This window comes from Furipterus horrens, unplaced genomic scaffold (genome assembly GCF_987537825.1).
Source record: "Furipterus horrens unplaced genomic scaffold, mFurHor1.1.pri manual_scaffold_3, whole genome shotgun sequence".
In the NCBI taxonomy this organism is placed as follows: Eukaryota; Metazoa; Chordata; class Mammalia; order Chiroptera; family Furipteridae; genus Furipterus; species Furipterus horrens.
The window spans coordinates 25160150-25176418 of NW_028327173.1; the positions used below are offsets into that span (position 1 = coordinate 25160150).

At 48.6% G+C, this 16269-nt stretch overlaps 1 long non-coding RNA gene across 3 annotated transcripts in view; it reads left to right on the top strand.

Moving 5' to 3' along the window:
* LOC150014639 (uncharacterized) overlaps nt 1-16269 on the top strand; it is a 63847-nt gene that overhangs the window by 37956 nt on the left and 9622 nt on the right. For all 3 annotated transcript variants that reach the window (XR_016509674.1, XR_016509676.1, XR_016509675.1), the window contains 2 exons: nt 11960-12085; nt 14212-14308. This is a non-coding gene — a long non-coding RNA (uncharacterized LOC150014639). The remainder of the gene's footprint in view (nt 1-11959; nt 12086-14211; nt 14309-16269) is intronic.

The following is a 16269-nucleotide window of genomic DNA, read 5'->3' on the forward strand; positions in this document are numbered from 1 at the left end:
TGCAAAAATGTGAGCGCCCCGAGGTACCTCAGACAGGCTCCCGCCCCTAGCAGACAGCTCCATTTGACCTGCGCCATTCGCTAGCATGTCTCAGGGAACGTGTCTGCAGGTGTGTACCTGTGCACGCCGGCCAGTGTATATGCTTCCTCTTGAGAGGGCCGGTGGGTATGCATATGTGTCCTTGAGTGTTTGTGCACACATGCTGCCTGTGTTCATATGAGTGTGTGCCTGTGTCTGTGAATACCTGTATTTTAGGCTGGATATGACTGCATATGAGTGTGGTTTTATACATGTGCATCTCTGAAATGTGTGTGTACATTTCTGTGTGTCTACATGCATGTCTGTGGATCTGTGTATTTGTGACTGGGATGTGTACATGAACGTATGTGTCAGTGCATGCCTGTATGCACTTGCACATGTGCGCCAGGGTATGTGTGTGTGTGTGTGTTGTGCACATCTGTGTGGGTTATGCCTGCATGTACACATGTGCACAAATATTTAAGTTGATGTTTATATGTGTACATCAGTGGACACTCATGTATAAGTGTTTATGTATGAGTCATTAGACACCCTGCGGGGTCTGCTATTTGTGTATGTATGTCTGTGTGTCAGTGGGACGATGTGTGTTTCTGTATGTGTTTGGATATACTCATGTTCATTTCTGTAGATGTTGAAGTGTGTGTGTGTGCATGTTGTATGAAGTGCTTACTGAAGTGGATCTGAAATGAACCTGTAATGCAGTGGAAGGAACAGCCCACTGGAAACAGTGACATCAGTGACATCAGGGTTTAAACCTTGCCTCCACCCTTTGCTAGCTCTGCGACCTTGTGACAATCTCTCTACCTCTTTGCCCCTCAGTTTACCCACCTGTAAAATGGACTGATGAAGCCTACCTTTCCTGTAACAACAATAATGAATATTCACTGGGCACTGGATGCCCTGCAGTTGAGGAGCTCAGGCTACAGGGGGAATGATGAACCCACAAACAGGCAGTGACCAGCAAGGTCAATAGGATGAAAGCACAGGGCATTTTGGGGACCGTCGTTCAACTCTGAGTAGTTGACAGGGATGGAGAGGAGTTAGGGATAGTTTCTCTAAGGCGGTGGTGGCTGAGCGGAATCTTGGAGGATGAGTAGGACAGTTCACCAGAGGAAGATGCTGAGGAGAGTGAGCCGGCAAGGAGCGCAGACATGGAGCCGTGACACAGCCTGACCCATCTTAAGTGGTGGCTGGAGACCAGGAGCGAGTTGCTGGAAAGGGGGAGCTGGAGGAGATCATCTGTGCATATGGAGGGCAGTGGGGAGCCAGTGAAGGCCTTTAAGAAGGAGAGCGTCAGGGTCAGAGCCGAAACATCACTCTACCATCTGCAGGGAGGAAGGACTAGAGAGGGAGGCAGGACAGAGACTGTATCACAAAAGACCTTGAGTGTCAGGCTAAGGAGCATAGATTCCCCTGTAGGTGATGTGGAGCCATAGAAGGCCTTTAAGCAGAGGAATGGCTGGTGAGTTTTGTGTTGCATAGAAATCACCCTGGGTACTCAATAGTGGATTCTGACCGAGGGAGGGCAGGGCTAAGGACAGAGAGGCCAGCAATGGGGTCTCTTGTGGCTTCGTTTGGGGTAATGACTCTCCGCCCTGCCTCTCAGATGTATGTTAAAGAAGGGGTACCAAGCCTTTTTAAGTTAAGAGATGCACAGAGCAGGCAACAGGGACCCTGGTTTTGACCCTGTGCTCTGCCATATCTTGCTCTGTGACCTTGGCTTGGCCAAGTCAATGAACTTCTGAGACTTTATAAGTGGTGCTTGGGTAAGGAGACCCACAGGATGTGTTCCAGGAAGAAAGGGAGGATGTTGGGAAGGACTTTGTTTCACTCACTGCCTTGGGGGAGGAGAGGCCCCTTAGGGCGTGGGAGGGCCAGGAGTGGTGTGTGTGTGTGTGTGTGTGTGTGTGTGTGTGTGTGTGTGTGTGTGTGTGTGTGTGTGTGACAGCCTCCCTCCTTCCCTCTCATTGTCAGGAGGGTGAGGACGAGGACAAGGACGAGCTCATGTATTTTCATGCTGTGGCCTCGACACTCAGCCCCACAGTCCCAGCTCACAGAGGCTGGGAGGCTGCTCTGGGGTGGGCTGACCTCGCCTGCAAGCAGACACTCTGCTATTGTTCAAAATGGAATTGGTCCCAGGAAGGCTGGAGCCTGCGAAAACTGCTATGAATTTTGCAAAACAGCTTGGAGGCGGTAAAACATGTCAGAAGAATCAAATGCGGAAATCCCTGTTTAGAAGCTGCACTCTGGACAGGCATGAGGTGCCTGGAGAAAGGATGGGACAGCGGGTCCAGCCCCCAATCTCACTCCCCAGTAGTGTGCTGGGGGGGGGGGGGTGGCGGTTTGCCCAGCCCATGCAGAGGGGAGATGGCCCTGAAGCTCCCAGGACTCAACTTCCATCCCGGTCGTCTGGCCTCCCCATCCTTTCTCAATATACCCATACTTTTTTTTTTCTTTTGAAAGCAGCTTTTTATTTCATAAAAAAGATACGGATGCTCATTGCAAAAAATTCAGACAATATTGAAAAGTTCAAAGAGAAATGAAAAAACCACCTCAGATTTCACCATCCAGAGATAACCACATAACATTTTGGCGAGCGTCCTTCCAGACTCTATCCATGCATAAATATACACAAATCGACTCCACGTATGCAATCCTACCCTGAGCAAGATCAGACGGCACATGCTGTTCTGTCACCTGTTTTTCCCCCACTCAGCAATATGTCATGGACACCCTTCATGTCAATACATATAGATCCACCTCGTAGTTTTAATGCCTGCATTACATGTATGGCTAACCCTCACTTTACTTACCCAGTCCCCAGCCGATGGCAATATGTATTCCCAATTGTTTTGCTCTTATAAAACAATTCTACAGTCAACGTCAATGTACATATATCTTTGTGCATTTCATTCATTCATTCATTCATTCATGCTACAAATATTTATGGAGTGTATTCTACATACCAGCCCTGTGCCAGACTGGGGATAGAAATGACGAATAAAACAACATGGCCGGTCCCTGCTTTTATCGAGTTTGTGATGGAGTGGGAAGACAGGACATCCAGCCCCTGTCAGCAGGGCTCACAGCAACTTTTTGCAATGGGTTTATGGCTTAAGCATTTATACAGATAACTATCCAATTAACAGGTGACATGGAGTACAAAGGAAAAGTACCTATAGTATGAAAGAAATGTATAGTCTGTGAGAGAGTAAGAAAAGGGAAGGTAACTTAGACTTGGGAGGCAGGGAGGGCTTCCCTGAGGAGGTGACATTCAGGTTGACAGAAGAGTATACAAAAGGCAGGGGAAGAAGGGGGAAAGAATGGGTGGGCATAAAGGGGAACTAAAAGAAGATTTCACTTAGAGGGAGAAGCATTTCAATTATGAACATACAGAAAATTCCTAAAAATGAAATTGTTGGGTCAGGGAGTAAGCAGAGTTTGCATTTAGTCACATATTGTAAATTGCTTTCCACAAAGGTTTTACAAATTTACAGTCCCATAAGAGGTATATAGGGGATTGTCATGAAGATTCAGCAAGAGTAGTGCACAGGGCTGGTGACTGCTGTTGCCATTATTATTATAATTATCTTTGCCAATCTAATTGGTGAAAAATGATATCTCATCTTGGTTCTTAACCATGTCTCTTTGCAACTCAGCAGGAAATTGATCTGTTGGGGGAAATGAACTATCTTTCTTTCTTAAGTCACCTTTGTCAGACACCTTCCTGTGCCCCTCGGAGAGGGAGGAAATGTCCAGGATCTCTGGCCAGTAGTCTTATCCTCCCAGCAAAGGTTCTGGGACTTAGGGGTGACTCCTAATTCCATGTGGCCCTGGGTTTCCAAAGGCAGCTGCCAATCAGAGAGTAGGGTGGCTTGAAATCTGTGTAGGATGGGCAGGATGCCCATGGGGAGGGACCTGCAGAGAGGTGGGGGCCCTGGGGGCAGAATCCACATGCTGTTAGGGGTACTTAGAGATCCCAGGTGCTCCTGGATGATATTAATGCCACTATATGAATATTAACAGCATGGCCATTAATATTAATGACAACAATAAACAAGTGTGAGGATTATTTTTAAAGAGGGTTGCTGCTCCAGCTGTTGCCTCCCTTCATTAAGAAGCTTCTGAGGTTCTCTGCCTTCCTCTCCCCAGACCGTGGGCAAGACTCAGTGGCATCCTCATGACCTCTACTTGGGCAGGGACTGGACCAAAGGGCACTTCCAGCACTTTGGGGTGAAGGAGATCAATGCAGAAGACCCTGACCTGTGCAAGGTGCTCTGCGCCATGTGAGCGTTGTGGGGCAGGGAGGGATGAATCGGCTTGTGTACGGGCAGTCAGCTGTGAAGACTCCACTTCTGACCCTCTCTCTTGGGCATAGGGCCCAGCCGTTCACATCCCCAGTGGAGTGTGGGAAGGGGGCTTGCAAGGGGCCAATCTCTTACAAAGGTGGCTGCAGGAATTACTGTGCTAAAGTGGTCATGAATTATAGAAAGGAAGAGGGGGGTAGGAAGGCCCAGAATATCATATGTGTAAATAAACCAGAGTGGCGGCCAGACATAAAAGCCAGCCACCAAGCTCTTGTACCCACAGCGCCCCTTCTCCTGCCGACCCACTTGTGCCAAGTACCACAACGAGTTGCTTACAACCTCTTTCTTCAAAGGATTTGTTAATAACTCAATGACGGAACATCTAAAGGGGAAAAATATTTCTCTTTATAGTAGGAGATAATTGTCCCAGGAAAAAAAAAAACACAACAAACCTTTAATTACAACTCACATGGAGAAAGCTTGATTTGTGGGCCGAGCCCAAATGCTGAGGAGCTGGATGTAAAATATTTGTAATATTTAGGGAACCTAGAGTTTTACATAAAAGTAAACAGCATTGCCTGAAGGCACAATTTCCAGCAACACAATAAAATGTGCAGTGAATTTATGGCGGCCATCCATTAGCTCTTACCAAGGCAACGTCGCCCCTATCTGTCGTCCATCATTATAATAGAGGGTTAATGCACCGAATTTACATAAAAAAGTCATATTGTCTGCATGAATTATTTACACTCGAAGCTGTTTTTACAGCTTGGTTTCAAGCTGGATTCTGGGAGAGATTCTGCCAGTAAATTACTCTGTGGAGACCTGGCTCTATAACTGTGCGGAGCCGGCAATGAAAAGAAAGGAAAATGGGCAGGCCCTGGCGGGTCGTTGTGCCGATGCCTCTCGGGTGGGGGCTGGAGGAGTGCGTGGGGGCTTTCGGAGGCTGTTGGACCTTTTGCTGCAGACGGGGCTCTGTCTCTGGGGCTGGGGCTTTCCGTTTGCTACCCAGCTGCCCGTGTGGGCAAAGCTGGTTTGGGCCCACGGAACCAGAGATCTCCAGAGGTGTCCGAGGGCTCTTGGTGGCTGAAGTCAGAGGTCTTTTAGGGATCGGGGTCCTAGGGAGGGAGAGGAGCTGCTGTGTCTGTTGGAGCAGGAGTCTAGCTCACCAGTGTGAGCATTGTAACCTCCTTGTCCCCGTTGTGCAGATGGGAAGAATGAGACCTCAAGAGGCACCTACTCAGGAAGCAGAAAGCCCACTTATCCCAATGCGCCTGGGAGATGTGAACTGTATGGACGCTTCAGGCTTGGGAGGGGGTGGGGTTGGGATGGGGCGTCCCTGGGAGGACAAACAGAGAGTCCTCAGGCCTCTTGTCTCAGTCCTCAGGTTTTCTGGGACCTTCAGTGAATTGAACTAAGGCAGTTTTAGTGGTTGGGCTGGGACAAGCTGTTTTATGGCACTGGGTTCTTACATTCTCTTTCCTTTGGGATGTGGGGTGCTGCGGAGAACTGCCCCTACTTATAGGTGATTTGGAGTTGTGGGAGGCTGGTCATTCATTGGAAACACACCTGAATTTTTAATTCCATGCCAGCTGTGTGGCCTTGGGCAAGCCTCCTGGGGACTCAGTTTCCTCATCTGTAAGATGGGGTTTCTATTCCCTACTATCCCAGGCCCCCTTCTCCTCAAAATGATGAGAGGGTCAAAGGTGATAGCACATCTGGGAGGTGTGTGATGTGTTGCAAGCAAGGCCACAGGTGGCAGGGGTCAGCAATGGGGAGTCTGGAGGTTAGGGTGAGTAAAGGGACCTGAAGAGTGCAAGACAGACCGATGGAGAGAGAAGGCCAGACAGTGAGACACAAAGACATAAAAGAATCCCAGGGAGAAACAAAGAGCAAACATACAGAAACAAAATAAAGGAAGGGACATGGAGAGGAGGGCAGGGGTTCCCAGGGGAGAAAAGAGTCGGGCGAACTCAGGGTGTCCTGGAGTCCCGAGGATGTTTTCCTGGCCAGTGAAAGGGTTAGCAGAACAGGGTCTATCTTGGGGCCAGGACTACGCCTTGCCTGGACCCTCTGTCTGCATCCAGGCCAAGAAGTACCTGGGCTTCTTTCTGGCCTGTGGGTTCCTCTGCTTTTCTATAGCCCAAGGAAGCCTGAGCAGAATGCCCTGCTCCTCCCCCCATCCCCCAGCACCTGCGATGGGCATGTGATTGTCGCTGCTGCACTCCCAGGTCTCCGGCTCCTGGAGCAGCCATCACAGGTCCCAGGGGCCCTGAGACAACAAATGACTCCCGGCTGACGGGTTGCTGGCTGCCTCCTGCCTGCCAGCGCGTTGTGCTACACTCCTCAGATAATCACGGAAGGCCAGGGAGCCCCTCCTGCCCGTGGTGCTGTGATTTAAACCAAAACTTTGCTTTGCATCCATCCCCTGGAGAAGCCAGATTTATATTATAAATTTCTCTGTCTTCCTGGGAGCATGCACACACACATGCACAGACTCACACCTGCATACACACATTGCAAAGTCCCCATGCGTGAATACTTGCACACAAACGTGTCCATCCCGTCTGCAAAACACATGAGTACACATTCACATATGACCCTTTTATATGCACACACATGCCATCTGAGGAATTCTTGGCCACAAGTTAGGGTGGGAGAAAAATGTGGAGGTGGCTGGAATAGCTGGGACCTGTGGGGTGGGTGGGAGAGGGCGATGTGGGCAAACAGTGCTGAAATTTTAAGAATCTCTCCAAACCCCACCCCATCTTGTTGCCTGGAAGAGGGGAAGGAGTGAATGTGTGAAGGTGGGTGTCTGCATGTGTGTTCCTGTGCACAAGACTGTGTGCTTATCTGTGGGTGTTCACAAGTGTGGGTGCCTTTGCTGGGTGCTGAGGTTGATGGTCTATGGACAGGGTGGGCCTGGAGTCACGCCCACTGTGTCGTTGGCCTGCTGCTGGCCTTGAGGGAACTTGTGTCTCTCTCTGGTTTAGTTCCTTCTGGCTACTGAGGGTCCTGCCAATTCTGACTCTAGTCTCTTTGTGTGATCAGGAGGGTGCGTGTCTCTTACATCTGAGTGAGCTGGGCTTGGGTGTGTGTGTGTCTGTGTGTGTTTGTGCTGAGTATGCCTACGTGCATGTTCATGCTTATGTGTGTTGTAGGTGTTTGTGTGTGCATGTGTGGGTGTGTGAGTGTACTTCTCATAGCAGAGGATGCCCATGTGCCTATGCTTGTGTTGAGTCTAGTGTGAGTGTGACGGTATGTTTGGGAAATAGTCTGTGGGTGTGTTTTACTTAGTGAAAAAATTCGAGGTGAGGGCAAGAGGCCATCCTTCCTTAAAATCGCACTCCTTTCCCCTTCTTACTCCTTCTCTGCTTTAATCTTTTCCATAACATTGATCACCACTGAACATACTATACATTTACTTAGAGTAGACCCCCTTTTCCATGGGGGATGCATTCCAAGACCCCAGTGGATGCCGAAAGCCCCGGATAGTACTGAAACCGATATATACTATGTTTTCTTGACCATATATATATGCATTATGGCCTTTCTTTGGCCTCTCTGAATGGCCAGCATCGCTACTCTTCCGCTTTGGGGCGATTATTAAGTAAAATATGGGTCACTTGAACAGAAGCACTGCGATACCATGACAGTCGATCTGATAACTGCAGCTGCTGGCAGAGGGTGTGCGCAGCATGGATGTGCCGGACACAGGGCTGTTTCAAAACAGCATGCAGTTTGAAACCTGTAAGTTATTTATTTCTGGAATTTTCCATTTAATATTTTTGGACCACGGTTGAGCACGGATAACTGAACCTGTGGAAAGCAAAACCTCATATAAGGGGGGACTACTGTATTTATTTTGTTCATGGTTTCCCTTTTCCCTGCCAGAGTGTGAACTCTGTGAGGGCAGGAATTGCAGCTGTGTTGTTCACGTCCGTATCCCCACTATTAGGACAATCTCTGGCACACAGTGGCATTGGGAATGTTCAATGAATATTTATTGAGTGAATGAATGAATGAATGAAAAACTGTGTCACCTTCTTCAAGAGTTCCCTTAGGTGCCACTATTTAGTCCCCCTAAAAATGTGGTTAATCATAAAACACCGTTTGCAGACCGGTAGGAGTTGATATCACCAAAGTGCAGAAAATACATGGAAAGCAAGGTGAAAGGGGAAGTTACTTGTAAAGAAAGAGAATGTTGCTTATCTTTGATGGCGTTCTGAGGATGGACGAGCAGATTTTAGGGTGCCAGGAAGGGAGATGGAGAAGACGGAGCAAAGGCCGTAGGTTTAGACAGTATAAGGAGAAATCATATTGGCTGGAAGAGGCAGTGCTTAATCAATATTTATTAAATGAGTGGATGGCTTTCTGTCTGTGGAGTGAGGGTAGAAGTGGACTTGTGTGAATCTTTTATTTTATTCTTTAATGAATAGTCTTGTAAAGTGAGTGCTCGTGATGGTGTGACTGTCAAGGGCTGTGTTTCGATCATGGGGTGATTGTGTTTGGGAAGAGAGTGAGCTTGCACCAAAACTCTGTCCTCTGAGGCCCAGGGGGCAGTTCTGATGGGGGCTTCAGGCTCTGGGCACCCTGCCTGGACACTGTGAAGGGTTTGCAAACAGATCCATGGATGGCCTCCTTCAGATTCGCTAGGAATCATTTCCTTGACTGGCTGCCCCCTTGGTGGCCACAGGCCTGAGCCCCAGCCCTGGCAGCTTCCTGGGTTCACTCCCTCCTTTCCTCGTGGGCAGACCTGGACCCCAGGCTTAAGGAAGGGTGAGGACTGGTGGTCTGTGGTGGACAGCCATGCTGGGTGGCTGGACTCAGAATCTAAATAGTCTGGACACATGATTGGGAAAAGGGGCTTTGGGGCGTCCCTTGGGCAGGTGGGGATCCTGGTAATTAGGGGTCTAGGAGGCAGCGGGCAGTTCAGAGGCATCAGGGCTCTGCAGCAGGTGACTGGGTCCTGATGAAGGGCTGGGGAAGAGGGTCCAGGCTGGCCTTGTGCTTCGGAGTCAAGGGCCCAGGTGTCAAGAAGTGCAGGATGTGCATGTAGAGGTCAAGCCACTGATCCCAGTCTTCAGGGAGCAATGGGGTCTGTGCCTCAGTCCAGTCCTTTTTATGTGAAGGTGATGGGCACAGAGCTGCTGGGAGATGGGGATGAGGAATGCCAATGCCTGTGGATGACAGTATCAGGATCCAAAAGGCACTCAACCAAGTGGACTTCGGGCCGATGTCCATAAAGCAAGTGCAGTAGGGCCAGAGACAAAGGCCCCCCTTTAGGCCAATATTTATGAAATAATGCTTACTGTTGAGAGTTTGGTGTTTAGGGTCAGACAGAGCTCTGCTTAGCTTTCACCTTTTCAGCTGTGTGATCCTGGAAAGTCCACTTAACCTTTCTGAATCCCAGTTTCTTCGTAGGCAAAATGGGGCTACTTTTTATTTTATAGTGGGATTGGAAGGACTAAACTGTTATTACTATTTTTATTATTTTATTTAAAAAATCTTCACTGGTCCAGGAAGGGAAGCCTTCCTTGACAGGAATTCACATAATAAAGACCCAGGGTTGTGGCTGATGTCAAAGTCGTGTGACATCTGTGACAGAGAAGAAGGCAGTGATCCCTGGAGCCAACATAGGTTCGCCAGGGCCAGGCAAATCTTCTCAGTCCCGGACAGCTTAATGGCTGGTGGATGAAGAAAATGAGCTTGAGTGGAGTGGAGCAGAATGTATTTATTGAGCACCTGCTGTGTGCCAGATACTTTAATACATTGTCTTAATCTTCACAAGCACTGGACGTGACAGTCTTCATTTTGCAGATGGGCAACTGAACCTCCAGGAAGTTAAATGACGGGCACAAGACCAGTGGAGCTGGGATTCAAGCCTGGATCCATTTGATCCTTTCTGCAATATCACGCTGCCTCCTAAGACACAGGCCAGGGTCTTTCATGACTCTTGAAGTCATGATAGTGGCTGTTTGGGCACAGAGGGGACTCCCATCTGGCTGAACAATAGCCATAGAGTATTCATATAAGTGGAACCAGGTCAGTCTGTGAAGGTCTTTAGCAGCTGCTGTGGGGCTCTGCCTTCTACCCTGTTCTGACCAATATATACCCAAGGATCCAGAAGAAGACATGAGGGGGGCAGGTCTATGACAGTAGGAGATGGTAGCACAAAGAGAAAGGACAGAGAAAAAGTCAGAGAGTAGAATGAAGACCCAGAAGGATCTCAATGAGCTGGAGTGAGAAAGTGATGAAATGTCACAGGGATAAATGCTGGGACCCATTTCGGCTACAGAAAAACTTGTAGAGAGGAGCAGCAGCTCAAGAGAAAGAGATTTAGTAGTCATGGGCCATTAAATTCAGTATGAGTCAGCAGGATATATTAATAGAGGTATGAGGTTTGGGACAAGGGAGGAAGACCACCATCCTGACTTGGCCTGGGCAGTCACTATTTTTTGTATTTGAAGGTCATGGGCACTTTTATTTTTTTTCAGATCTTTCTCTGTGTGTTTTTTTTTTTTTTTTTTTCTTTTCTTTTTTTTTGGCAGGGGTGCAGGCAGGGTTCTTGGAGGAGCAGAGCCCTTCTGGAGTTTGACCCTTAGATTTCATCCAGAGCAGCCCTCTATGTCACGCTGCCCTCATTTGGGGGAGATGGAAGTTCTGATCCCTGAATGTTCTGAAGCTGGGAGAGGTCCTGGTCCCCTTGGCCACTGGCCAGGTGTAGCCCCCACCCCTTAACCCCACCTTCCCATCTGTCTTCTTCCTGTCTGGGAGCCCTTATTCTGGTGGTCAGTGGTTTGCCAGAGGCTGGCAGGGCTGCTCCTCCTGTGTGGGAGGCGGGGAGGCACAGAGAGCCTTGTGGTTGCTCACAGCAGGGCTGGATCCCCACATGAGCTGGGGTGCCACCTGCCAAGCTGAATTCGGCACGGGAAGTGAATGTCTGGCTCAAAGGTGTACTGTTTAATTGGGAGGTTCTGTTCCCTCTGAAATGCACTTCTGGCAGCTGCGGTGAAGTGAAGCTGTTGAGCTTCCCTCTCATGCCGGAATCACAGCCACTTTTTCCTGAGAAAGAAGCAAGGCTGCAGACAGTTTTACCCATTAAATACTTCCTTTCCTCTTAAATCTGTTTTTGTAAAAAAAAAATTTTTCATGAACGGAAAAGTAAAATGGATGATACTGAAAATAAACAGGGCATTTGTGATAGGAAGATTAAAGCAGATTGTTGGGGGTGGGGGTGGGGGTTGGCTACACCCCCTGTTTCTGTACACAGGCTGCTCATAGCCTGTTGAGGATGGGAGTAAGAAGTGTTTGTGACTCTGTCACCTCCCAGCCCACAGGAGCTGTCTTCTCCAAGTGTCTTGGGGATTCACTTGGGAAGGGAACTATATATATTTATCAGGAGCCTACTAAGTGCTGGGCCTGTGATATGGGTGAGCTCATTCATCATCATAACCACCCTGGGGGATATGACCCATTTTTAGATAGGAAAAGTTGAGGCTCAGATGGATTAAGCTCAACCAGTCAGGGCTGTAGAGAGCTGGGATTTGAACCTCCATCTATCTGATCTCAGACATCACCCTCTTTGCTCTATACTTTATTACCCTGAGCAGTTGTGTATGGAGCTGGGGATGTGAAAGGAGGCGGAGGCAGCTGAGAAGAAAGAAGATGCAGAGACATCAGCCAGCTCTGAGGAGAGGACATTCTACCTGGTGACGTAAAACAAGACACTGACCACTGTGAGTGAACTAAGCCCCAGCTGCTGGGTTCTGATAAATATGGGTGATTTGAGGGAGGATGTGGGGTGTGGATGGGTTTGGTTTTACAACCAGGATGGGCTTTCTGGAGGTGGAGGGCTCTGGAAGTTGAATGAATGTGAGGGGATGGCCTTGCTGCAGCGGAAGCAAAGGCAGGAAGGGCAAGAGCTAGGCTTGCATGTGAGGAGGTAAGTCAGGGTGGGGCAGTGATGGTTGTGGGGAGAATATAAGTGTTGACATGGAAGGGGGGTGGTCAGGTGGGCATGTGTGTTGCAAAGAAAGAGCCCTGAGCTGGAAGGCAGGTATCTGGGTCTTGTCCTGGCTCTGCCACTGACTTGCTGTGTGATCTTGGGCAAGTCCCTTTCCCTCTCTGGGCCTTAGATTTTCTGTCCCTAAAATGATGGACTTGAACTAATGATCCTTACAGCGTCCCATGAAGAGAGAAGGTGATGATAGAGTGCAGAAGGTCTTCTTCGCATTAGAATAATGAAATGTTAGAGCTAAAAGGACTAATCTATTGAACCATCTTACTTTATGGCTTAAAGGATAAAGTATGTAGAGGAGGGAGATGGGGGAGAGAAGAAAAGGCATTTCAGGCAGAGGAGATAGCATGAGCAAAGGCATGAATGGAGACAGGACGTTTGTTTGGTGGTGTTGAAGAATAAATAACAACGTGGGTAGAGGAAGAGCTAAGTGATCAAACGGGCGAGGGAGATGCCACCAGACGTGGGAGGCCCAAGGGGCTTTGATTCCATCCTCTGGGTTGTGGGAAGCCATTGAAGGGATGGGACACACTCAGAGGGGCAGTTTTGAAAGATCACGTTGGCAGCTTCCTCGATGATAAATTTGACAGGAGCTAAGGGTGGGTCTGGTCCAGGGACGAGTGTGGAAAGACATTAGGAAGCTACGCTGTCAGCACAGTGAGAGATGGTGACCATCTGAGGCAGGGAGCAGAGTGGGTATTTTGAGGCGCATCGGTTCCAGAGGAACCAGGAAGTGGAATAGATAGGACTTGGTGATCAATTAAATGTGGGAGGTGAGTGGCAGGGAGAGTCAGGGACACCCAGGTTCCTGGCTTGGTGATATTCACTGAGACAAGAAACACAGGAGGAGGGATAGGTGTTTTTGAGAAAGCTGATGAATTCAGTATGGATTTGGTGAGTCTGAGGCATCCACGGAACATGTACGTAATCCTTTTTTCTTTCATTTATTTATTCACTCATTATTTATTGGGTCCCTACCATGTGCCAGGCAGAGCTGGACCCTGCCCTCCTGGAGCTGTCGTTCTAGAGGGCATTCAGAAAGTTTCCCTAAGCTGAATCCCGATCTGCTGAATTCCTACCCACCGGTTTTCTTCTGCTCTTTAGGACCTCTCAGGAGTCTACTGTCCTTCAGGGATCAGAAACCAGTGAGCATGGCTCCCCACTTCGCCTCTGGTTCAGGGAGTGTGGAGCTGTGGAGAGAATGTGAACTTTAGAATATTGTAAAGAAGTGAATTTTAGCCCGAGTGCCTTTCTGTATGGTCTCATTTATAAGTGGGTTTAATAAAACCTCTCATACAGGCAGTGGTGTGCCGGAGTTGGTGCCTTCTTGCTTTTTGCTTTGATGTTCACTATTAATATTAGTTTTAGGTATACAGCCTAGTGGTTAGACGTTTATATAACTTACAAAGTGATTCCCCTGTTAAGTCTAGTACCCACCTGGCACCATAAATAGTTATCACTGCACTATTGACTCTATGTTCTATGCTGCGCTCCTGTAGAACTAATTGAGGACATCTCTTCTCAACTCTGTGTTCAGTGACATCCCAGTGCTAGCTAGCAGCTGCCTGTGGTAGGAGTTATTCACACCACAGACATAGGGCTCGCTTTTTCCTCCAGAGTGCTGGCTGGTGAGTACTTACTGGCATACCACCGCTTACACTGTTAAGGTTAGCGTGATGGTGCTGAGCACCTGGCACCCAGCACGTACGTATGCACACACAGGAGGTACCACATAGTGTGACCACCTTCTCTTGTGACATTTCCCTCGTAGGCGAAAACTGTTGTTTCCTTTGTTCAGAGTAACAACTTCCCTTCAACCAGGGACTGTCCCCTCTCTTTTATCAGATGACGCGGTTCCAGTGAAAGCTGCCATCTTCCCACTTCCCTTGGCCTCGACGGAGGGCTGAAGTCAAAAGCATGAGGATTTTGGAGTCTTGCGAATGTAGGTTTGAATCTTGGCTCTGCCTCCTGCTACCTGTGTAATAACCCTGGACAAGTTATTTAATCACTCTGAACCTCAATTAAGCCACCTGTAAACTGAGGATGGCCGTGCCTCCCTCATTAAGTTGCTGTGAAGATGAAGTGAGGTAATGGGTGTGTGGGTGTGCAAGGACCTGGCATCGAGGCGGCAGTTTCAGCGAAAGCTTGACCAGTGCTGGCCTCCTCCCACTAAAACAGTCCAGTATGGACTTGGGAGACTGCTCTGGCAATGGGGGGAGGAGGTGGGGGCAGGGTGGGAGGAATTAGGGCTGCATGCTTCCTGGTGGAACATGTAGGCCGGGAGAGGCTGTGGGCCACAGGACCCTCCAAATGTATTCCGAGTGCAGTGGAGGGGAGCTCCCCAGGCCGCAGTTCACCTGCAGATCACCAGATAGACTCCTCTCATCAGCTCGGCTCGTGGCTTTCTGGGGCGGCTGTGGCAGCCTGGGCTGAGCTGATTTACCACCCCAGCCCCAAGCAGATTAAATCTCCCAGAGTCATTTGAATTTTACCCGGCCTTGTCACACAAATCTTAGAAACTGCTGTCTGGCAAGAAAACTTTGTACTTTTTGGAGGAAGTCTCAGAGCTCTAGAAACTGAGGTGAAGTAGGAAAAAGGAGGTGGTGCCTGGGGGTTTCTGCATCATCAGGTCAGGCCTGAGCTGGGGAGTGAAGGAGTAAGGTATGTGTGTGAGTGTGTCAGTGTGTGTGTGTGTGTGTGTGTGTGTGTGTGTGTGAAAGAGAGAGGGTGGGGAGAGAACTTGTAGAGGCCTCTGGGGCAATGTCATCATGTTGTCTCCGGCTGTGTGACATAGAGCAAGTCACTTAACCTCTCTGAGTCTCAGACAATTGTGACAGTCAAAAGAAATAGATTGTTTAAAGTGTTTTAATCAGTTCTGTGATTATTAATTGGGAAGAACAAATGAATCATTATATAAATAAGTTACATATGGCCATGGTCGCCATGTGTTGAGCAGAGAGTAAGGTCTCTGGGGCTGAAAAAGAGGGAACACATTATCAGAGGCCTGGGCTTGACTTGGGTCTTAAAGGAAGCCTAATGCCCAGAAAAGTGAAGCAGAAGAGATTGTAGTGCAATCAAGGTTGTCAATTCCCCATCCAACCCCAACTGTGAGTGCATGTGGCTCTGGAGATGAATCCTGATTGGTTTCGCCAGTCAGAATAATCCACCCACCCCTGCCTTGGCATATTGGTTGATTGTAAACCAATCAGTACGCATATTCCCCTGGTCATGGGGCTCAGTTTAGGATGGCCCAATCAGACAGAGGCTCAGGACTTTTGTTAGATGGCTGAGGAACGACATCCAATCTTTCTGTCTGTATTTGAATAAAGCAGCATGTGGTCCTAATTCCTGGCAGGCATTTGGTGACTAGGACACGATGCAAATCTATTGTCAACATAGGGAGATAGGAAGAGCCTGGAAAACCACAGGAAAATGGCGTCCCAGCCCTGCTCAAACTGTGCCTGAAGCCTGTTGCATTTGGACTATTTAGTCAAGGGAGCTAATAAATCCAGTTTTTAAACCAGTTAGGATTTCATTTTCGTATTCCTTGCAACTAAAAGCTGATGAAAGGGCTGGTGAAGGGCTCTGTGACAGTAATCTGGGGAGGGAGACCTGTGCGGTATTAGGCAGCCATTGGTGAGGAGAATGTCTTGGCTGCAGTAGGGGGCAGGCGGGGGTGTGTGATGGGCAGGGGCAGCAGGTGGCTGCAGGAAATAAGGCTAAAAGGAAGTTTGTGGTTGAATGATGGAAGGGCTCAGACACAAGTTTAAGAATTTGGGCTTGATTCTGTTGGTAATGGGGAATAATTGAAGATTGTGAACAGCAGAGAGGGAGTGACAGAGTGACGGGAACAGTGCTATCTTGGGAAGATCAACCTAAGAATGGGATATGGATGAGATTGGA